Source organism: Mauremys reevesii, linkage group 14 (genome assembly GCF_016161935.1).
Source record: "Mauremys reevesii isolate NIE-2019 linkage group 14, ASM1616193v1, whole genome shotgun sequence".
Taxonomy (NCBI): domain Eukaryota; kingdom Metazoa; phylum Chordata; order Testudines; family Geoemydidae; genus Mauremys; species Mauremys reevesii.
Window position 1 is genome coordinate 18170467 of NC_052636.1, and position 22877 is coordinate 18193343.

Consider the following 22877-nt stretch of genomic DNA (forward strand, 5'->3'; position numbering starts at 1 on the left):
TCCACACTTGATGAGCAGCGCCGGATCACCAGCGTTGCACTCGTTATACCCCAAGCAGACCAGTTGTTCAGCCAGCACTGCAGCCAGGGAGTTGCAGCGCTGGATGTGCCTTGCAGGTGTGGACAGTTACTAATTGCAGTGCTGGAAAGCCTCCACCAGCGCTGCAACTCACAAGTGTAGCCAAGCCCTTAGTTTGCTTTTAATCCCCATTGTCAATAACTGAACCCTTGTTCTTAGTGTGGTTTGTCCCAACCACTTCTGTGAGTTCATATATCTCAGGATCTTCTGCCATGTGTGTTGGTAGAAGGAGTCTTCTATGTCGGAATGTTTGCATCATGGAGAAAAATACCTCTCTTTTCACACTTTTTAATCTTTCAAAGTAGGAGGAGGTAGAGAAGTAATGTAAATGCATAAAACAAAAGAGAAACCTCTCTGGTCTACACTAAAGACATTTATCGGGATAACTATATTGCTTAGGGGTGTGAAAAATCCACACAGCTGAGCAATGTAGTTACACAGCCCTAACCCCCTGTGTAGATAGTGCTACATGAGCGGGAGAACTTCTCCTGCCAACACAGCCACCGCCGCTTGCGGGGGCTGGACTAATCAAGTCCGATGGGAGAAATCTCTCCCATTGGCTTAGAGCATCTGTTATAGCAGTGCTACAGCAGCACAGCTACATTGGTGGAGCTGTGCCAACATCAGCTTAATTGTGTAGCCACAGCGTCAGACACAAAACCATAGAATCAGGACTCAACATGTGTGTATCTGGAAGTCTGAAATTGGAGGCTGACAAATGCGTTGCCTCATTGGTTACCATCATTTCTACAGCCTGAAAGTCCTTGTTACCCAATCAGGCAGCCAGTTTGGGATCCACAGGGAAGGACTGTCCTATGAAGCACTCTCTCTTTGCATCCAAACAGTGAAGGATGACTGTTCTCAATCTAACCCTGGCATACTTTGGAAGTGTAATCAGTGACACTGAACTAGGAAGTGGAGTTGTACAAACAGTTTTCCTTGGGTCACCATAGCTTCCTTTACTGGGGTGGAAACCAAGAACTGGGTGTGGAATCTTTCAACCTCAGCTCTTTCCAAATCCTTGGTTTTGGATAGGGTAGATTTACACTTCTCTGAAGAAGAATACTTTACAAAACCACTTAAAATCTCAGCAGTGTTAATGAGGAATGGCTTCCTGAAACATGCCCAGCTTTTCTTTAATTCAGTGGCACAGGTCCAGGGAAGGGACTGGATGCAGGCCTGGATCAGAATCTTCGTTAGTTACCAGAGCTGGAGATTCTATTCAAACATGGCTATTTTGCTGAAGCTATTACATTTTCAACACTGGTTTCATTTTATACACATCTTTAGCACCTACAAAGGATAAATTCAACTAAAAACTCCACTTCTATTTCCTCAACATCTGTGTCATGAAAGGCTGCATTTCCCATAGCATAGGATTTGCTAGGAGAGATCTTCTGTAGGGCCTGGGCATTTTGTCTAGTTCAAAACCACTTACCATGGAATTCTCTTCCCAGATCATTGGAGACAATATTGCCTTAAACAACTGAAATACACTGTGATCAGATGCACTTCCTTCAGTTAGTTGGAGTTCTGCTGTTGTTCACCATTTCTGAGTGGAGATTTTAAATCACTGCTATTTCTTTGTTAGCCTGTCCAGTAAATTAGAGAGGTCTCTCCTGTTGATAGAACTGCACTTCAACTTTCTCCATATCATCATGGAGGGATGGGGAAAAAGCAAAGCTGAAATCATAAATGAGGACTTTAGCAAAGGGTCATTGTCTTAAATTCTTCAATAAATCTGAGCTACATCCTATCAAACTGAACTAATATCCAATTGGGTGACCAAACAGCCTTCAGGAAAGATAGAGACCCGCATCACAGAGAGACAATACATGACAAAGAAAGTGTCAAGTGAAATTCCAGAGCAGGTTACATCTGATTATTCAGAGTCGGGACAAGAGATTTTCCCACCACATTGTCCTCTGATCCATTCAAACCTGCTTCCCTCATCCCTGTCTCAATAGTCAGTTATGTTATTTACAATTATTTTAGTATCCCAGCATGCCCATAATGAGGGAAAAACAGCCCTCTTGCCAGAAGTGGCTTTACAATAGATGGAACCTGGAATTTAAACTCTAAATGGTCACACTGTATTTGGGATCCATTTGAATTCCCCTCCCAGGTCTTTGACACTTTCATCTCCAGTCATAGTGACTCTGATATAGGATTAAAGAAGTCAAAACATCATCTTCAAGCACAGACAACGGACAATGCTTCATCACATGACACTTTGAGAAGTGGATGGATAGAATGTGACGAAGATAAACTCTACCTGGCTCAGGCAAAAGGTAACAGTTCTGCAGTGAAGGGGAAGGAGGAAATCTCTGAGTCACTCCATCTCCTTCCAGTGTCACAGAAGCTGAAATTATACTTTTTTCCTGCCCCTGCTCCTCTTCATTTACATATAATTTGAAAAATTCCCAATGTAACTGCTCTTCAGCACAACCCAGAGCAACGTGAGAACAACTGGCAAGGATACAATCTGTGTCATTGGTGACTCTAACAATAACTTTGCAATAGGAGGAATGGTATAAACGTGATGCTCCCTGGTTCCTCATAGGAAGGGCACACTCCAGTTACTTGTGGGGCAATAGAAAGGACAAATAGGTCCATCTCAAAAGAGGGCGAACTGCAAAAGGCAAAAATGGGCCACTCATCTGGACAAGTTGAGGGATAACGTGCTGCAAACAGTTCAAAGAGCTTTAAAAGTTACTATGTGGGAATCAGGAAAAGTATTAAAAAAACAAAGTATTGATAGCCCTAGAGATTTTTACAATGTTGATCTCTCTTGCAGATTCTCTGATGGCTAACATGGGATGAGTGCCAAGAGAAGGTTTTCCCACACTCATGGCATTCATAGGGCCTCTCCCCTGTGTGGATTCTCTGATGCTGAGAAAGGGCTGAACTCTTAGTGAAGCATTTTCCACACTCACAGCATTTATACGGCCTCTCCCCCGTGTGAATTCTTTGATGTCTAATAAGGTGCGAGCTGCGATTGAAGGTTTTCCCACACTCACTGCATTCGTAGGGTCTTTCCCCTCTGTGGATTGTTTGATGACTAATAAGGTGCGAGCTGCGACTGAAGGTTTTCCCACACTCATGGCATTCGTAGGGTCTTTCCCCTGTGTGGATCCTCTGATGTCTAGAAAGGGCTGAGCTGTGAGTGAAGCTTTTCCCGCACTCACTGCATTCATAGGGCCTCTCATCTGTGTGGATTCTCTGATGAACATAAAGGGCTGAGCTGTAAGTGAAGCTTTTCCCACACTCACGGCATTCATAGGGCCTGTCCCCTGTGTGGATTCTCTGATGTTCAGAAAGGTTTGATCTTTGAGTGAAGCTTTTCCCACACTCTCTGCATTCATAGGGCCTGTCCCCTGTGTGGATTCTCTGATGAACAGAAAGGGTTGATATTTGAGTGAAGCTTTTCCCACAGTCACTGCATTCGTAGGGCCTGTCCCCTGTGTGGATTCTCTGGTGTCTAGAAAGGCCTGATCTGTAAGTGAAGGTTTTCCCACACTCACGGCATTCAAAGGGCCTCTCCCCCGTGTGGATTCTCTGATGTTGAGAAAGGGCTGAGCTGCTAGTGAAGCATTTTCCACATTCACTGCATTCATAGGGCCTCTCTCCTCTGTGGATTGTTTTATGCCTAATAAAGTGCGACCTGCGATTGAAGGTTTTCCCACATTCAGGGCATTTGTAGGGCCTCTCCCCTGTGTGGATTCTCAGATGAACAGAAAGGCTTGATCCGTGAATGAAGTTTTGCCCACACTCAGTGCGTATATTTTTTCTCTTTCGCCTAAGGATTTCCTGTTGTGTTGTGGTTTCCATGAGGACCTTCTGAGTTCCCCAACAGGAAATAAATTTACCCAATTTCTCCCCTGGCTGGTTTTCTTGCTCTCTATCTGGTCTGTGCTGAATCTCCCAGGAGTTTCCCTGCTCAGGACTTCTGGACACATTCCTTTTCGATCTTTGCGATAATGCTCTGTGTTTATCCACTTGCTCAACATTTTCCTGCTGAGAATTCTGCTCCTCTTTCTCACGGACCATTGCATCACCTGCTGTGATAGAGACAGAAACCTCAAACAGGGATGGAACAGGAAAGACCAAACCAAAACAAGTGCTGGAGAGGGCAAATAAAAATCAGGAGCTGAACTCCCCCAAACTCTTCCCACAGACAATCCAGGAAGTTTCTAGAAAGTGTAGGGGACAATTTCCTGGTGCAAGTGCTGAAGGAACCAACTAGGGGAAAAGCTCTTCTTGACCTGCTGCTCACAAACAGGGAAGAAATAGTAGAGGAAGCAATAGTGGATGGGAACCTGGGAGGCAGTGACCATGAGATGGTCGAGTTCAGGATCCTGACACAAGGAAGAAAAGAGAGCAGTAGAACAGAGACCCTGGACTTCAGAAAAGCAGACTTCGACTCCCTCAGGGAACAGATGGGCAAGGTCCCTTGGGAGAATAACATGATGGGGAAAGGAGTCGAGGAAAGCTGGCTGTATTTTAAAGAATCCTTATTGAGGTTGCAGGAACAAACCATCCTGATGTGTAGGAAGAAAAGTAAATATGGCAGGCGACCAGCTTGGCTTAACAGTGAAATCCTTGCTCGTCTTAAACACAAAAAAACAGCTTACAAGAAGTGGAAGATTGGACAAATAACCAGGGAGGAGTATAAAAGTATTGCTCAGGCATGCAGGAGTGAAATTAGGAAGGCCAAATCACACTTGGAGTTGCAGCTAGCCAGAGATGTTAGGAGTAACAAGAAGGGTTTCTTCAGGTATGTTAGCAACAAGAAGAAAGTCAAGGAAAGTGTGGGCCCCTTGCTGAATGAGGGAGGGAACCTAGTGACAGAGGATGTGGAGAAAGCTAGTGTACTCGATGCTTTTTTTGCCTCTGTCTTCACAGACAAGGTCAGTTCCCAGACAGCTGTACTCTGCAGCGCGGTATGGGAAGGAGGTGACCAGCTCTCTGTAGAGAAAGAAGTAGTTCGGGACTGTTTAGAAAAGCTGGACGAGCACAAGTCCATGGGGCCAGATACACTGCATCCGAGGGTGCTAAAGGAGTTGGCCGATGAGATTGCAGAGCCATTGGCCATTATCCTTGAAAAATCATGGCGATCTGGGGAGGTCCCGGATGACTGGAAAAAAGCTAATGTAGTGCCCCATCTTTAAAAAAAGGGAAGAAGGAAGATCCAGGGAACTACAGGCCGGTCAGTCTCACCTCAGTCCCTGGAAAAATCATGGAACAGGTCCTCAAGGAATCAATTCTGAACCACTTAAAGGAGGGGAAAGTGATCAGGAACAGTCAGCATGGATTCACCAAGGGCAAGTCATGCCTGACTAACCTAATTGCCTTCTATAATGAGATAACCAGCTCTGTGGATGAGGGAAAGCAGTGGATGTGCTATTTCTGGACTTTAGCAAAGCTTTTGATACAGTCTCCACAGTATTCTTGCCAGCAAGTTAAAGAAGTATGGGCTGGATGAATGGACGGTAAGGTGGATAGAAAACTGGCTAGAAGGTCGGGCTCAACGGGTAGTGATCAATGGTTCCATGTCTAGCTGGCAGCCGGTATCAAGTGGAGTGCCCCAAGGGTCGGTGCTGGGGCCGGTTTTGTTCAATATCTTCATTAACGATCTGGAGGATGGTGTGGACTGCACCCTTAGCAAGTTTGCAGATGACACTAAACGGGGAGGAGTGGCTGATACGCTGGAGGGTAGGGATAGGATACAGAGGACCTAGACAAATTAGAGGATTGGGCCAAAAGAAATCTGATGAGGTTCAACAAGGACAAGTGCAGAGTCCTGCACTTAGGACGGAAGAATCCCATGCACTGCTACAGACTAGGGACCGAATGGCTGGGCAGCAGTTCTGCAGAAAAGGACCTAGGGGTTACGGTGGACGAAAAGCTGAATATGAGTCAACAGTGTGCCCTTGTTGCCAAGAAGGCTAATGGCATTTTGGGTTGTATAAATAGGGGCATTTCCAGCAGATCGAGGGATGTGATCATTCCCCTCTATTCAGCACTGTTGAGGCCTCATTTGGAGTACTATGTCCAGTTTTGGGCCCCACACTACAAGAAGGATGTGGATAAATTGGAGAGAGTCCAGCGGAGGACAACAAAAATGATTAGGGGGCTGGAGCACATGACTTCTGAGGAGAGGCTGAGGGAACTGGGATTGTTTAGCCTGCAGAAGAGAAGAATGAAGGTGGATTTGATAGCTGCTTTCAACTACCTGAAAGGGGGTTTGAAGGAGGATGGATCTAGACTCTTCAGTGGTAGAGATGACAGAACAAGGAGTAATGGTCTCAAGTTGCAGAGAGGGAGGTTTAGGTTGGACATTAGAAAAAACTTTTTCACTAGTAGGGTGGTGAAGAACTGGAATGGGTTACCCTAGGAAGGTGGTGGAATCTCCTTCCTTAGAGGTTTTTTAAGGTCAGGCTTGACAAAGCCCTGGCTGGGATGATTTAGTTGGGTTTGGTCCTGCTTGGAGCAGGGGGTTGGACTAGATGACCTCCTGAGGTCCTTCCAACCCTGAGATTCTATGATTCTCAGTAAGAGAGAGGAGGGGGATGAATTCAGCCTTCACATCCCATCCAAATACGCAGGGGGAAGGGAGGAAGCTACTGCCTGGTGTCTGCTAGGATCTATAGGAAGCCATGAGCTATATTTACCCTGAGGATACGACCCCTGCTAGGGACAATAATGAACTGAGAGACCTCCGAAGGGCTTTGTAGGGCATCCCAGATGTTTCCTTCAGGCACTTACAGATTCTGAGGTGGTTTAATGTTTCCTCACCTGTGTGGGGAGCTCTCAGGATCTCTCTTTCCTCTGAACCCTGGAGGTCTGGGACCCATGGCTCTTCCCCCTGTTCCAGCTGGGAGATCACATCAGGCTGGGTAACAGGAAACCCTGCTCAAATGAAAGAAAACAAAGGAATTCAGTTGATTTCATAAGACTTTGTCATAAAAACATTCTATTAATTTAACTTCAGTGCTTAGTGTGACCTGGTGGGCCAGAGGCAGGTCTCACTGAAAACGCCAAGATCAGGGCAGGCTGAAAAAGGGATCACCCACTTGGGTTATTGAGAAGCTGAAAAAAGAAATCACATGGCCCCCTTTATTGCATCCCAGTTCTCTGACTCCTAATCAGCACTTAGGTCCAGTACAGTGAGAGGTTATTTCAAAACTCTGCTCACATAAACAAAATGATCTTCTGACCCCAAAGGTCAGCCACGTTACCAGGTCAGTATAGGTTTGGATCTTACCCAAAATACCACACTGCCAGCCAATCCTTAGCATCTAAACTAAAGGTTTAAACAAAAGAAAGACAGAAAGAAGTTAAATGGGAAAGCAGTCAGATACATTCCAAAATGGATATATCAGGTTCTTAGCAGTATTGGTGAGTTGCTGGCTTGAAAGTCCATCTGGAACACATCCACAGCTTGGATGGGTCATTCAGTCCTTTGTTCCAGGGTTCAGTTTGTAGAGAAGTTGCTCCAGAGGCAGGAAAGGGGATTGAAGACAAAATGGAGATGATGCAGCTGCCCTTTATATTCCTTTTGCTATGTGGCTTGTACTTCCTGTGTCCCAAACACAAGCTTCACAGTATGTGTCATGGAAAAGCCTTGAAGTTCTCATTACACAGGCATACCCGGCATGTCTTGCTGACTCAATAGGTGTATCCCCTTGGTCCTTTCCATGGGCTCATTGTACAGATGATGACTCTCAATGGGCCATCAAACAGGCTAGGCAGTGTTGATCCCAATATGTCTGGGGGTGTCACCCAGAAACACTGCACAAGTCTGGAAATACAGATATACCCTACATATCTATAACTCACAATACAAAGGTGATACAAACATAGAAACAAAATGATCATACTTGGAAAATCATAACATTTCCCCTGACACCTTACATGGCATATCTAGCATGATTCATTTTAATTTGATAAGATTATATTATTTTATTATTAATACCAAAGTGTCTCACAATTCCATACAGTGTCACACTTGGTAAACCAGTGAATTTCCAGGACTAGTTCCCCAGGTCCTTGAAGATGCCCAACACTATGCTTATGAGGGACTGAAATACCCACATATCTGCTGGGAACACACACACAGACACTGTGTCAGTCTATACCCCTATGTTCACTCTTCTAGAAAATTATGATCAATTTTGTACTCAGTATGGCTTGTGAGGTATCATTTGAAAATGCATAATCTACTGAATATTATCCTCCTGTTAAAACGTGTAGTAACACTGTATGTAAAGTTATGAGATTTTACAGTATGAGATTACGGAAAAAGTTACAATTCTGGGGAACACCCACAGAGCAGTTCCTCAGAGACAGCAAGGCAAAAAGCTGGTCAAACAGCCATTCTCCTGCAGGGGGAAGGTGTGAAGAAGACATTTACATTCCATCATAGGGACCTCTTGAAGTTGTTGTGGAAAACGACCACACGATTGATTTTGAATCAGCTCAGCCTGAGGCTCTTTTCTTGGTTAAAAGTGCGCAGCGGGCGACAGCTATTGGAATACTGTCCCCCTGAGCTAAAAACCACACAAGCCTTTTAAAGCTTAAAACCACAATCAATGACACACACGTTGCACATTAATTACCTTATTTGGAATATATTGTAAAATATGATGCAGGTCAAAAGCGAGCTGAACAATCAGTTTTCCATATTCAGCCTTTCCTGTTATTGTTATTCCTAGTCTAGTTCGTGGTTTGACTTTTCTAACACTTCCACTGTGGTTATGTTTCACAAGCTCGGTTACTGCAAATCAATGTGTTTGGGGACTTTCCACTTCACCTACTTAGGCCCCTTATGCACACAAAGCCATTGTTCCCCAATCTGGGGGATTTTCCATTCCACTCTGCCTTTCTATGCCCTTTACACAGAGCAGCAAGCTCAGCTAATACTTCAGGCCTACTAGCTTGACCAAAGCTCCAAAGCTCTTTCTGTAGACTTTCCCTCCCAATTCTCATATCTCCGACAGACAGCCTGGCACCGTGACTCAGCTGAGAACTGAAGTTGTTTCTAGTACAAAGGACTGAGTTATAAAAGAGGTGAGGAAAATGCTTCAGACTCTCTCTCCCCTTTCCCTCTGCTCATGACAACTCCTGAAGACCTGATCGTGGGCGGCAGGGGCAGGTTAGGGGGAGTCCTGGCTGAAAGGAAAACCAGCCTGTCTCAGCACATGGTGAGAGAAACATTTGCCTTGAATCCATTTCAGCTGGTTAACTTAGACGTTAGTTTGTGTTTTATCTTTGCATTTCTTTTGTAAACAATTCTGAGCTTTATGCCTCATTATCTGTATCTTAAAATATTTTTTTTGATCGTTAACAATCTTATTTTATTCTTTATCTAACCAGTGTGGTTGGATTAAAGTGTGATGGAAACTCCATCTGGGATAACAAGGCTGGCGCATGTCATTTTCCACTGATGAAATGACAGACTTCATATGAGCTTGCGTTGTTCAGTAGTGTGCTAGACAGCGAAAGATGCACATTTCTGGGGGAAGTCTGGGAGCAGAGAATTTTCTGGGGTTCTCCTGTGCTGCACTGTAACTCGTGAGTCACTGACTAGCAGCACTCAATACCGTGTAGCTGGGAGTGAGTTACATGCTGGAGACTGCGTGTGAACTGCCCAGGAGTGGCTGCTCTCACAGTAGAGCAGTGTAAAAGGCACCCCAGCCTGGGGAACTGAGGGGACACAGCTGTTCAACAGTCCAGGTTGCACTGTGTTTAATGTCACAGACACTCAATTTCAAAGAGTCTCCTACAACACAGAGAAAGTAAATCCATGTCCCAGAAATCAAAGACTCCAGAGAAAGGGCAAGTCTCCCCGGCACTGCTTCTTGCTCACAGAGAGGTCCAGAGACAGAGACAATGGAAGAGTCCTGGGGAAGCTGGAAACAGGAAGCATGGGCTGGTGGGGTTCAGTGGAGAAAGGGAACAGGAAGGGCAGGGATATTACTGAATGCAGGATCTCAGCAGTACTAGATGACTGGATAGCACATAGTGCAGCCCATTGGAAAACATAATCCCAACTTGTCATAAACAGATAGTTAAAGGTTAAAGTCTGTTTTACCTGTAAAGGGTTAACATGCAGTACCTGGTGACCACCTGACCAGAGGACCAATCAGAGACGAGATAATTTCAAATCTCTGTGGAGGGAAGCCTTTGTCTGTGTTCTTTGTTAGTTCTCTTTTTGAATCTAAGAGAGACAGTCATGTCTCCAAGTTCTCCTGGAGTAGTTTCTACTAATTAATAGTGAGTATTAATTAGAAAGGCGAATTAGTCTTATGATTTGTTTTCTACATTTGCAATTGTGTGTTTGCTAAAGGAAATGCTTTATTCCTGTTTGCTGATTTTGCTTTGACTGAGAAAGGGGGAAACAGGGTGTCCCGGCCCACGGAATTGACCGGGTGGTGGCAGCCGAAAAGGGGACCTACCCTAGGATTTTAGGGTGGGGGGAGACATGCTGGTCCTCACTTTGAAACCGGCCAGTTTCAAGTGAGGGTTCAGACCAGGACACCCCCTGAACACCAGTACAAGGACTGGTCAGGAAAGTGGACTTTACTGTCTATAACAATTATTCCATCCCCATGCTACTGGGGGAAGACTGGGCCAACAATGTAAAGCTGGCCAAGAGGGGGGGAGTGGTCACCCGCAGCCAGGCCGAACAAGCAGGCACTCCCATCCCTGTTCCTGAGCCATCCACCAAGACCCGGTCTGTGTTACCAGAGACCCAGACAGAGGTGGTGGAACTGGATCTCATGCCAACACCTACAGCAGCCATACTACATCCAGTCCCAGGACCGGAACTGGAAAAGCAACCAGCGGCAGAACCAGCGCCAGCACGGACGCCAGCGCTTGCAACTCCACCGCCAGGGGGCGCCAACGGGCCTAAACTGGCAGAAGCAGCAGACAACTCTACCCAAGAGGCTCAGCCAGAGCCTGAAATATCACCTTGTGCACCAGCGGAGAGCGGTCCACAGTCAATGGAAACAACCTCATCACCTACATCGCTTCCAGAGGAACTGGTGTCTCCCGCCTCAAGGGAACAGTTCCAGACTGAGCAGGAAGCCGATGACAGCCTTAAGAAAGCTTGGGCGGCGGCACGGAGCAACCCACCGCCTCTCAGCTCTTCTACCCAATTCCAGTTTGTTGTAAAACAAGGACTTTTACATAAGGACATTCTTTCTGGTGGACACCAGGAAGGCCATGACATCCCAGTGGGCATTCTGGGGTCAACAAAGCAAAAACAGGTTAAAAACATTCCTTCCACTGGGAGGGGATGGGCAAGGACGTTGCCAAGTATGTCCGCTCAAATGCATACAAAGTGTTCTTCAATGTCAAATATCTTGTTGTTTACAGACTTCGTAGTATATGTAATAGTGCATGTGTTTTGTTTATCTGTTTATTTTACAGTTCTAGGAGGAAATCACCACCAGTAGTTCCCACTGATGGCGATTTGGGGGGCGTGTCATAAACAGATAGTTAAAGGTTAAAGTCTGTTTTACCTGTAAAGGGTTAACATGCAGTACCTGGTGACCACCTGACCAGAGGACCAATCAGAGACGAGAATTTCAAATCTCTGTGGAGGGAAGCCTTTGTCTGTGTTCTTTGTTAGTTCTCTTTTTGAATCTAAGAGAGACAGTCATGTCTCCAAGTTCTCCTGGAGTAGTTTCTACTAATTAATAGTGAGTATTAATTAGAAAGGCGAATTAGTCTTATGATTTGTTTTCTACATTTGCAATTGTGTGTTTGCTAAAGGAAATGCTTTATTCCTGTTTGCTGATTTTGCTTTGACTGAGAAAGGGGGGAAACAGGGGTGTCCCGGCCCACGGAATTGACCGGGTGGTGGCAGCCGAAAAGGGGACCTACCCTAGGATTTTAGGGTGGGGGGAGACATGCTGGTCCTCACTTTGAAACCGGCCAGTTTCAAGTGAGGGTTCAGACCAGGACACAACTATACATACAGAATGATGTATGTATAGTTAGTTAAATTAGTTAGTTAAATTAGTTGTTTCCACTCAAGAGACGGATCTTGGAGTCACTGTGGATAGTTCTCTGAAAACATCCACTCAATGTGCAGCAGCAGTGAAAAAAGCAAACAGAACGTTGGGAATCATTAAGAAAGGGATAGATAAAAAGATAGAAAATATTATATTGCCTGTATATAAATCCATGGTACGCCCACATCTCGAACACTGTGTGCAGATGCATAGACAGCTGCAGCGGCACAGCCAGCAAACAGAGCTGTAAACAGGGGAGTTTCAGAGGGAGTTTACTTGGGAGACTAAGAGACCTAGGCAGAGGAACTGACAGGCTAGTGAAGGGAGTGGGTGGTGGTCTGCCAGTGTTCTGGTGCCTTTTGGGGGTTTGTTTTGTTTTGTGTTTCTTGGACTAACACATTTTAGGTGGGAAGGCTATGACCGATACAGAGGCAGCAGGGAAAGACACAATGAGGATGACTGGATGTGGAAGCTGCGGCATGTATACGATCCTGGAGGGGGTACCTGAAAAGAGTTTTGTCTGCATGAAGTGCCACCTGATAGAGCTGATAAAGCTAATAGGTAATAAAGGTAATAATTGGAGATATACCAATCTCCTAGAACTGGAAAGGACCTTGAAAGGTCATCGAGTCCAGCCCCCTGCCTTCACTAGCAGGACCAATTTTTGCCCCAGATCCCTAAGTGGCCTCCTCAAGGATTGAACTCACAACCCTGGGTTTAGCAGGCCAATGCAGGTGGAAACTCTGGTCAAGTTTAGAAGGGGGTTCGAGCAGATGATGGAGCAAAGACATGAGGAGGCTGAAGGGATAAGCTCAGACTTGCAGATGGAAGCAGGACCAAAGAACTCTGAGGGGAGACTGCTGGGTGAGGAAAGTGAACAGTGGAAGCATGTGACTAAGAGAACCAGGCAGAGGAAAAGACGGGCCAGTGACGGAGAAATAGAGCTCAGGGACAGGTTTGCAGAGTTGGAAAATGAAGGAGCACAGCAGGTGGTTGCTGAAGGTGAGAGGGCAAGGAAAAAGAGAAGAGCTGCTAGTCCTACAGGAAGCAGGGAAAAGTCAATGGAGACAACACCAAATATGAGCCCCAGGAGGATACGGGAAGGGTTGCGGAGGATTGCAAGGGTGAATAGGAATCGAGAGGACTTGCAGCCAGTGGGTGCAGGGGATAGACCGGAGAATCACACTGTCACCAGGAAAAGGCAGGTCTACGTGATTGGGGACTCCCGACTGAGAAGAATAGACAGGCCTGTAACTAGAGCTGATCCAGAGAACAGAAGGGTGTGCTGTCTGCCAGGTGCTAAGATACAAGATGTGGTCCTGAGGCTGAAAAGGATCCTAACGGGGCGGGAAAGAATCTGTTGATTGTCCTTCATGTGGGAACAAATGATACGGCTAGATTCTCGCTGGAACGTATCAAGGAGACTATGCCAGGCTGGGGAAGAGGCGGCTTAAGGAAATCGAGGCTCAAGTGATCTTCAGTGGGAGTCTGCCGGTTCCCAGAGAAGGACAACAAAGGTGTGAAAAGATTATGGCGACCAACAGATGGCTCAGGCAGTGGTGCTATAAGGAGGGCTTTGGGATGTACGGCCACTGGGAAGCATTCATGGATAGAAGACTGTTCTCTCGGGATGGACTCCACCTGAGTAAGGAGGAAATAGACTTCTAGGATGGAGGCTGGCACAACTGATTAAGAGAGCTTTAAACTAGGAATTTGGGGAGATGTCCAGGTAATCTCACGCCGGAATTTAACATTGAGAGGAAGAAAACAAAGTAAGAGAGGATACAGCCGTGGGCAGAAGAATGGACATAAGGAGGAAGGGTAGTGTAGATACCAGTCTAATAGGTGATGCTGGTGGTAGAATGTCTGTGCCTAACCCCCAGGGAAAGAATGTCAGTGAAGCCAAACAGCAGGAATTAAGATGTCTGTACACTAATGCGAGGAGCCTAGGTAACAAAATGGAGGAACTAGAGCTACTGGTGCAGGAAGTGAAACCGGATATTATAGGGATAACAGAAACATGGTGGAATAATAGATCATGACTGGAGTACAGGTATTGAAGGGTATGTGCTGTTTAGGAAAGACAGAAATAAAGGCAAAGGTGGTGGAGTAGCACTGTATATCAATGATGAAGTTAACTGTAAAGAAATAAGAAGTGATGGAATGGATAAGACAGAGTCTATCTGGGCAAAAATCACACTGGGAAAGAAAGCTACTAGAGCCTCCCCTGAGATAGTGCTTGGGGTGTGCTACAGACCACCAGGATCTGATTTGGATATGGATAGAGACCTCTTTAATGTTTTTAATGAAGTAAACACTAATGGGAATTGTGTGGTCATGGGAGACTTTAACTTCCCAGATATAGACTGGAGGACAAGTGCTAGTAACAATAATAGGGCTCAGATTTTTCTGGATGTGATAGCTGATGGATTTCTTCACCACACAGTTGAAGAACCAACAAGAGGATGCCATTTTAGATTTGGTTTTGGTGAGTAGTGAGGACCTCATAGAAGAAATGGTTGTAGGGGACAACCTTGGTTCGCGTGATCATGAGCTAATTCAGTTCAAACTAGATGGAAGGATAAACAAAAATAGATCTGGGACTAGGGTGTTTGATTTCAAAAGGACTAACTTTAAAGAATTAAGGAAATTAGTTAGGAAAGTGGATTGGATTGAAGAACTTGTGGATCTAAAGGCGGAGGAGGCCTGGAATTACTTTAAGTCAAAGCTGCAGAAACTATCAGAAGCCTGCTTCCCAAGAAAGGGGGAAAAAATCACAGACAGGAGTTGTAGACCAAGGTGGATGAGCAAGCATCTCAGAGAGGTGATTAAGAAAAAGCAGAAAGCCTACAAGGAATAGAAGATGGGCAGGATTAGCAAGGAAATCTACCTTATTGAGGTCAGAACATGTAGGGATAAAGTGAGAAAGGACAAAAGCCATGTAGAGTTGGGCCTTGCAAAGGAATTAAAACCAATAGTAAAAGGTTCTATTGCCATATAAATAATAAGAAAACAAAGAAAGAAGAAGTGGGACCACTAAACACTGAGGATGGAATGGAGGTTAAGGATAATCTAGGCATGGCCCAATATCTAAATAAATACTTTGCCTTATTAAAGACTGAGGCAATGAGGAGCTTAGGGATAATGGAAGGATGACAAATGGGAATGAGGATATGGAGGTAGATATTACCACATCTGAGGAAGAAGCCAAACTCGAACAGCTTAATGGGACAATCGGAGGGCCCAGATAATCTTCATCCAAGAATATTAAAGGAACTGGCACATGAAATTGTAAGCCCATTAGCAAGAATTTTTAATGAATCAGTAAACTCAGGGGTTGTACCGTATGACTGGAGAATTGCTAACATAGTTCCTATTTTAAAGAAAGGGAAAAAAAGTGATCCGAGTAACTATAGGCCTGTTAGTTTGACATCTGTAGTATGTAAGGTCTTGGAAAAAAATTTGAAGGAGAAAGTAATTAAGGACATTGAGGTCAATGGTAATTGGGACAAAATACAACATGGTTTCACAAAAGGTAGATCGTGCCAAACCAACCTGATCTCCTTCTTTGAGAAGGTAACAGATTATTTAGACAAAGGAAATGCAGTGGATCTAATTTACCTCGATTTCAGTACAGCACTTGACACAGTTCCACATGGGAATTATTAGTTAAATTGGAAAAGGTGGGGATCAATATGAAAATTGAAAGCCGGATAAGGAACTGGTAAAGGGAGACTACAACGGTCGTACTGAAGGGTGAACTGTCAGGCTGGAAGGAGGTTACTAGTGGAGTTCCTCAGGGATCCGTTTTGGGACCAATCTTATTGAACCTTTTTATTACTGACCTTGGCACAAAAAGCAGGAATGTGCTAATAAAGTCTGCGGATGACACAAAGCTGGGAGGTATTGCTAACATAGAGAAGGACCGGAATCTCATACAGGAAGATCTGGATGACCTTGTAAACTGGAGTAATAGTGAAAAGTGCAAGGTCATGCATTTAGGGATTAATAATAAGAATTTTAGTTTATAAATTGGAGACATATCAGTTGGAAGTAACAGAGGAGGAGAAGGACCTCGGAGTATTGGTTGATCACAGGATGATCATGATGTGATATGGCTGTTAAAAAAGCTAATGCAGTTTTAGGATGCATCAGGCGAGGTATTTCCAGCAAAGATAAGGAGGTGTTAGTACCGTTATATAAGGCACTGGTGAGACCTCATCTGGAATAATGTGTGTAGTTCTGGTCTCCCATGTTTAAGAAGGATGAATTCAAACTGGAACAGGTTCAGAGACGGGCTACTAGGATGATTCGAGGAATGGAAAACCTGTCATATGAAAGGAGACTCAAAGAGCTTGGCTTGTTTAGCCTAACCAAAAGAAGGTTGAGGGGGGATATGATGGCTCTTTATAAATATATCAGAGGGATTAATATTAGGGAGGGAGAGGAATTATTTAAGCTTAGTACCAATGTGGACACAAGAACAAATGGGTATAAATTGGACACTAGGAAGTTTAGACTTGAAATCAGATGAAGGTTTCTAACCATGAGAGGGGTGAAGTTCTGGAACAGCCTTCCAAGGGGAGTAGTGGGGGCAAAAGACATATCTGGCTTTAAGACTAAGCTTGATAAGTTTATGGAAGGGATGGTATGATGGGATAGCCTAATTTTGGCAATTCATTTTGGCAATTGATCTTTGATTATCAGCAGGTAGGTATGCGCAGTGGTCTGTGATGGGATGTTAGATGGGATGGGATCTGAGTTACTGCAGAGAATTCTTTCCTGGGTGCTGGCAGGTGAGTCTTGCCCACATGCTCAGGGTTTAACTGATCGCCATATTTGGGGTTGGGACGGAATTTTCCTCCAGGGCAGATTGGCAGAGGCCCTGGAGGTTTTTCGCCTTCCTCTACATTGTGGGGCACAGGTCACTTGTTGAAGGATTCTCTGCAGCTTGAGGTCTTCAAACCACAATTTGAAGACTTCAATAACTCAGACATAGGTTAGGGGTTTGTTATAGAAGTGGATAGGTAAGATTCTGTGGCCTGCATTGTGCAGGAGGTCAGACTAGATGATCATAATGGTCCCTTCTGACCTTAAAGTCTATAATGTGGTCACCCCATCTCAAAGAAGTTTACTGGAGCAAATAGGAGATATTTGACACTGTGATACTGCTCCTGTGCTCTGTTCCCAAAGTGTTCTGCAGCAGGGGAGGGTCTGTGGCAGTATGTGTGTCACTGGCATATTGGGGTGATGCAGAAACAGGGCAGAGTAAAGGTGGCATTGTGGGGCTGGCGTGAACTTTATCTCTTCATTTCCCCTTCCAAGAACTGAGGGGACAGGAACCCTTACCCAGCGAGGTCACATTCTCATAGTTCTTCTGCATGACGTCTCTATAGAGGGCTCGCTGAGTAGGGTCCAGCAGAGCCCACTCGTTCCTGGTGAAATACACAGCAACATCCTCGAAGGTCACCGGCCCCTGAAAGAGCAGGAGTCCAACATTCAGTACCTGTTGCCCCACTCACACTCCCACTATTCGTGGAGGAGAGGAGCCAAACAAATGGAAGCTCTGGGTGGATCACAGTCAACAGAGTCCCACCTCCACCCCATTCAGAGCATCCTGGAAACACCAAGGTGAGGGGACGAAGAGAGAGCCCCTCCTCTCTCCCAGCAGAGCCATCACCCACTTACTAGCCACAGACTGATACAGGAGATGGAGCCCCTAGCATGGACCAGGGAGCTCTCCCTGGTCGGAAACCCAACACCCTCCACCTTGTGAGGAGCTGGATGTGAAGGGAGGGGCATCTCCCCTAAACCTCACTGCTGGGTGCCCCTTTCATATCTCACAGCAGCCGCAGGTCAGTCAGGTCAGGCTCCAGCACTGGGAGTCTGGTCAGCTTTCCTAGCCCCATGTAGGAGGGTTATTTTCTGTTTCACAAATTAGGGCATTTCCACCTCCTAATCTCATGGGTCTGTTCCTAGAATCTAGGGCACTTAATAAACAACTCCCAGCAGGTTTGCCACACTCTGTCCTCCTCCCTTTCCCACCCTGTGCATTTCCTGCCCCGCTCCAACCTCCAAACCAGACTGCACAACCCTTTCCATCTCCGGTGTATTTGCTGTCCCTCTCCTCCAGCAGGAATTTACCAGCAACTCCCCGATAATCTCTACCTGAACAGGCTCCTCTGCAGCCATTTCTCTTCCCTCTCCCATGAGAGGATGGGATGAGCTGGAGTGAAACATGGACGTCATTCTGCAGCCTGTCTGGATGAGAAGGGCAGTTGTGGGGGTTTCAGAACAGGCTTTAGTTAATTTCACATCATGACAGACATCCTAGATTCTGCCATCCTGGGAAAATGCCTGATCTCTTTATTACAGTGTAGACCTGGCCCCTCCTGCCAGGTTAAGCCCACAGAGAGATTTTTAACCTCCCTTCTCCCTCCCCTCACCCTGTAACAAGTCTTTGAACAGAAGTCACTTTCTTGCCAGGCTAGAAAAGAGCAGAACCAAAGGAGTCACTGTGGGGGATTCCCTCAGACACTGGCCCCATGGCAGCCACACCCCAGCAGGGGGAATATGGAGTCAGGAACTGGCTTTTCCCCTCTCTGATCCTTGTTTTGTTCACTGGAAAGTGGTTCTGCCCAGGGATGCAGCAATATATGTGTCTGGGTGGATTAGAGAGCTGGAAATCTCTCCCCCCTCATTTATCCCACTGCCCCTTTCAGACTCTCCTTCCCCTGTCCTCTCTCCCTGCCCCTCTGGCTGGGACAGTCCCATTCCTGGGGGCTTTGCTCTCCCAGGACTGGATTTTCTCCTGGCAATTGCTACTGGGAGGAGAAATGAGGAGGGGCTGTTTGTGCAGAGTCACTTTCTTGCCAGTCCCCAGCACTTTCCCTGAGGTCTTTCAGTTACCTGCAGACTCTGGCTCAGAATTTAGTATTAACAGGGCCCAGGGCTGCCCTAGGGGGCTAGGACCAGCAGGAGAAAGTCATCCCCTGGGCCAGGCAGAGAAGCAGCTTTAATTCAGGTCACTTCCCAGCACAGAACCCCGCTGGGGGAGCAGCAGCTGCTAAGCCTGGTCTCCCAGATCACAATGGAGGCTGCAGCATCTGACCCAGGAAGCTGAACCCCAGTATCCTGAGCAGAGAGGGACAGAGCGTTTGAGCAGCTTCCCTCCTTTAGCAGCTAATGAGAGCCCCTCCTCACAGGGAGAATTGCTAATCTCATTTGCCCCACTGTCGATCCAGAGTCACTCCTTGTCTTTCCATACAGTGACTCTGGATTAACAATGGTCTCAGTGAAACCAGAGTTAAAAAAGAATGAGTCCAGAATGCTGTGGAAGGGACCATTGTGTGGCAGTGCTGATCCCCCCCCCCCCCCCCCAGATCTAGGACAAGGGCTGGGGGCACAAATTTTCCAAACAGAACCAGAAGTTCCTGCAATTTTCAAGAGGGGAGAAAAAGAAAAATCAGTGATTTCACACTCACAGTGTCTGATAAGTGGATAGAAAGTTATCACAGTGACAGGGCCTGTGGCTGGGGAATGCCCGGCAGTGCTTGGAGCCAGGACTCTGGCACAAACTGATCAGGGAGAAGGATCATGGTTAGTAGCAGCCCCCCGACACCCCCCAGTACCCAGACCCCACAGCTAGGGCCCCCAGACACCCCCAAAGCCCCAGCCAGGGTCCTGCCAGATCTTCCCTGGCACCCGGTCCCCAGAGTCCCTGGCCAGGGACCCCAGATACCCCCAGAGCCACAGTGAGAGCTGGCCACTGGCGAAGGGGAGAGAAAATGGGGCACAATCGGGGGGGGAGGCAGGGAACTTCTCAGGGGTTGGGGGAGGGGGGGTCACCCTGGGCGCTGCTCGTGGCTCTCTAGGGAGAAAGGGGGCAGGACGGGGGAGGAGGGGGGTCCCCACGGGAGGGGGCAGCGGTAAATCCGAGGGGATCTCAGCCCCCCCCCCTTTCTCTGCCCGCTCCTCGGGGGTCACCTGCCCCCCCCCGGCCCGGTCCGGGCGGCCCCGACATTTCCGGCCCGCCCCCACGCAGGGACCCCCGGGGTAATGAAGGGCTCTCCCGCCGCGATCTGCGCATGCCCAGAGCTCCACCGGCACCAATCCTTCTCCGGCCCCGGGAGAGGCTCCAACGGCCCCGCGCGAGCCAGGCAGAGCCCCAGCGCCCAACGCTCCTTCGCAGCCCGCCTCCGCCTCCGCCTCCCCACGTGACGTCACTTCCGCTTCGTGGAGAATCAGGAACTACAACTCCCAGTCTGCCCCGGGGGCGCTTCCACCCCACCCCTCCCGCAGCCCAGGTAAGGGAGGCCCCATCTCATCCCCGCTCCTCGCAGAGACCCCGCCCCCACCCGGCGCGTCTCAGACCCGCCCCAGGAGCAGCGGCCCCGCCCGGAGCCCCCCGCCCCGCCCCCGCCCAGGTGGCGGGCCCTGCCCGCGGCCCGGGCGCGGCCCCCGCGCGCCCGAGCCCGCGACCCCCGGGAGCAGCTCGCGGGGCCCGAGACGCAGCGGCCTGTGGGGGGGAGGCGGGGCCGGGCTCTGCCCGCAGCGAGGCCGGGAAGGGACCGGAGGAAAGTGCCCCCGGAGACTGTCCGGCCCCCGGTTCCCCGGGCCTGGGCCTGCTGCGCCCGCGCCCCCAGCTGCTGCCCCCGCCCAGCGCCCCCACTGCTGCCCCCGCCCAGCGCCCCACCCCCGCTGCTGTGACAGCGCCCCCAGCTGCCAGTCACCCGCCCCTGCTCCTGCTGCTGCCCCGCCCAGCGCCCCCAGCTGCCAGTCACCCCCACCCCGCTGCTGCCCCCTGCCCAGCGCCCCCACCTGCCAGTCACCCGCCCGCCCTGCTGCTGCCCCCGCCCAGCGCCCCCAGCTGCCAGTCACCCTCCCCGCCCTGCTGCTGCCCCACCTGCCCAGCGCCCCCAGCCGCCAGTCACCCGCCCCCCTGCTGCTGCTGGTGCCCCTGCCCAGCACCCCAGCTACCAGTCACCCGCCCCTGCTGCTGCCCCCGCCCAGCGCCCCCAGCTGCCAGTCACCCGCCCCTGCTGCTGCCCCACCTGCCCAGCGCCCCCAGCTGCCAGTCACCCCTGCTGCTGCTGCTGCCCCACCTGCCCAGCGCCCCCAGCTGCCAGTCACCCGCCCCTGCTGCTGCTGCCCCTGCCCAGCGCCCCCAGCTGCCAGTCACCCCCACCCTGCTGCTGCTGCCCCGCCCAGCACCCCCAGCTGCCAGTCACCCCCGCCCTGCTGCTGCCCCCCTGCCCAGCGCCCCCAGCTGCCAGTCACCCCGCCCTGCTGCTGCTGCCCCTGCCCAGCGCCCCCCCAGCTGCCAGTCACCCACCCGCCCGGCTGCTGCTGGTGCCCCACTGCCCAGCGCCCCCCCCCAGCTGCCAGTCACCCCCCACCCTGCTGCTGCTGCCCCCACTACCAGGGAGTTTTCCTGCTCCATACTCCCCTCACGTAGCCTCTTAAAGCACCTCCCCAAAGGGCTCCCTGCTGCCCCTGTGAAGGGTGGGGGGGGGGAAATTATTACTGTCTGTTTATGGAACTTTCATATACAATCCCGTCACACTGTCCAACTACCGTCACTTACTTGGTATAAAATCTCTTCAGAACCGGGTGCTTTTCTCTCATTATCAAATATTTCTTTTTAGACCTATTTCTTCCCCAGTTCTCAAGGATAGATTTAAAATATCCCGTGTGCGGTGCTGTAGTAGCCATGGTGAGCCCAGGATATTCGAGGCTGGGGCGCGGCTGGGGCACGTCCCTCTCGCGCCAGAGCCCGAGACCCCGGGAGCAGCTCACGGGGCCCGAGACGCAGCGGCCTGTGGGGGGGAGGCGGGGCCGGGCTCTGCCCGCAGCGAGGCCGGGAAGGGACCGGAGGGGAAAGTCCCCCCCGGAGACTGTCCGGCCCCAGGTTCCACCGGCCTGTTCCTGCTGCGCCAGCGCCCCCACCCCCCGCTGCTGCCCCCCCTGCCCAGCGCCCCCCCACCTGCCAGTCACCCGCCCGCCCTGCTGCTGATTTATATACAAATGTTCCGTGTTATTCTCCATCCCATTCCTTGTGAATCTGAACACGTTCGCTTTTCTGCTGGCAGCTGTGCAGTGAGTGGAGCTTTGCATTGATCTGTCTACAGCAGTGGTTCCCAACCTTTTTGTGGCCAGTAGCACATTCAGGTTTTCAGAAGAGTGTGGCGGGCGCCAACCATTTTTCAAGGCTTATTTTCTGTTTGTACATTAAATATACAAAAAAGTCTTTTAATATTACATAATATATGAATCCATAAGATAAAAACGGTAATTTTACATGTAAAAGGTATTAACTAAATTATTCAGCAATTACTTTTTCACCTTCCCATGTCAATTTGCTCTTTTTTATCTACAAAATATTTTACAAAATAAATATCATAAGCAGTTTTCATCTTCTTTATTTTTAAAAAAGTAAAACATTGCTGAACTGCTGGTCCAAATATATTTATTATCCTTCCTTTAACATAGACTGAAGCCTGCAGCCCCAGAGTTCTCTGTTCCCGGCCGGGGCTGGGCTGCAGCTTCTCTCCAGCTTTAAAGCCGCGGCCCCGTGCCTGCCAAGGACAGAGAACGCCGGCGCCTGCAGCTCCGGAGAAGCCGGAGAGAAGCTGCAGCTCCGCACCTGCCAGGGACAGAGAGCACCGGTGCCCGCAGCCTGCAGCCCCGGAGAAGCTGCAGCCCCGCGCCTGCCAGGGACAGAGAGCACCGGTGCCTGCAGCCTGAGTTCTCTGTCCACGTCAGGCGCAGGGC

The 22877-nt window shown here is 48.7% G+C and overlaps 1 long non-coding RNA gene and 1 pseudogene across 1 annotated transcript; both read right to left on the reverse strand.

Moving 5' to 3' along the window:
- LOC120381661 overlaps positions 1–3973 on the reverse strand; it is a 111653-nt pseudogene extending 107680 nt beyond the window's left edge.
- Positions 3974–6929: 2956 nt separating this feature from the next.
- LOC120381666 lies at positions 6930–18336 on the reverse strand. Its single transcript, XR_005588127.1, has 3 exons — positions 18273–18336; positions 17454–17580; positions 6930–6990 (listed from the first exon to the last, which is right to left on the reverse strand). It is a non-coding gene; the product is annotated as an uncharacterized LOC120381666 (long non-coding RNA).
- Positions 18337–22877: the final 4541 nt, after the last annotated feature.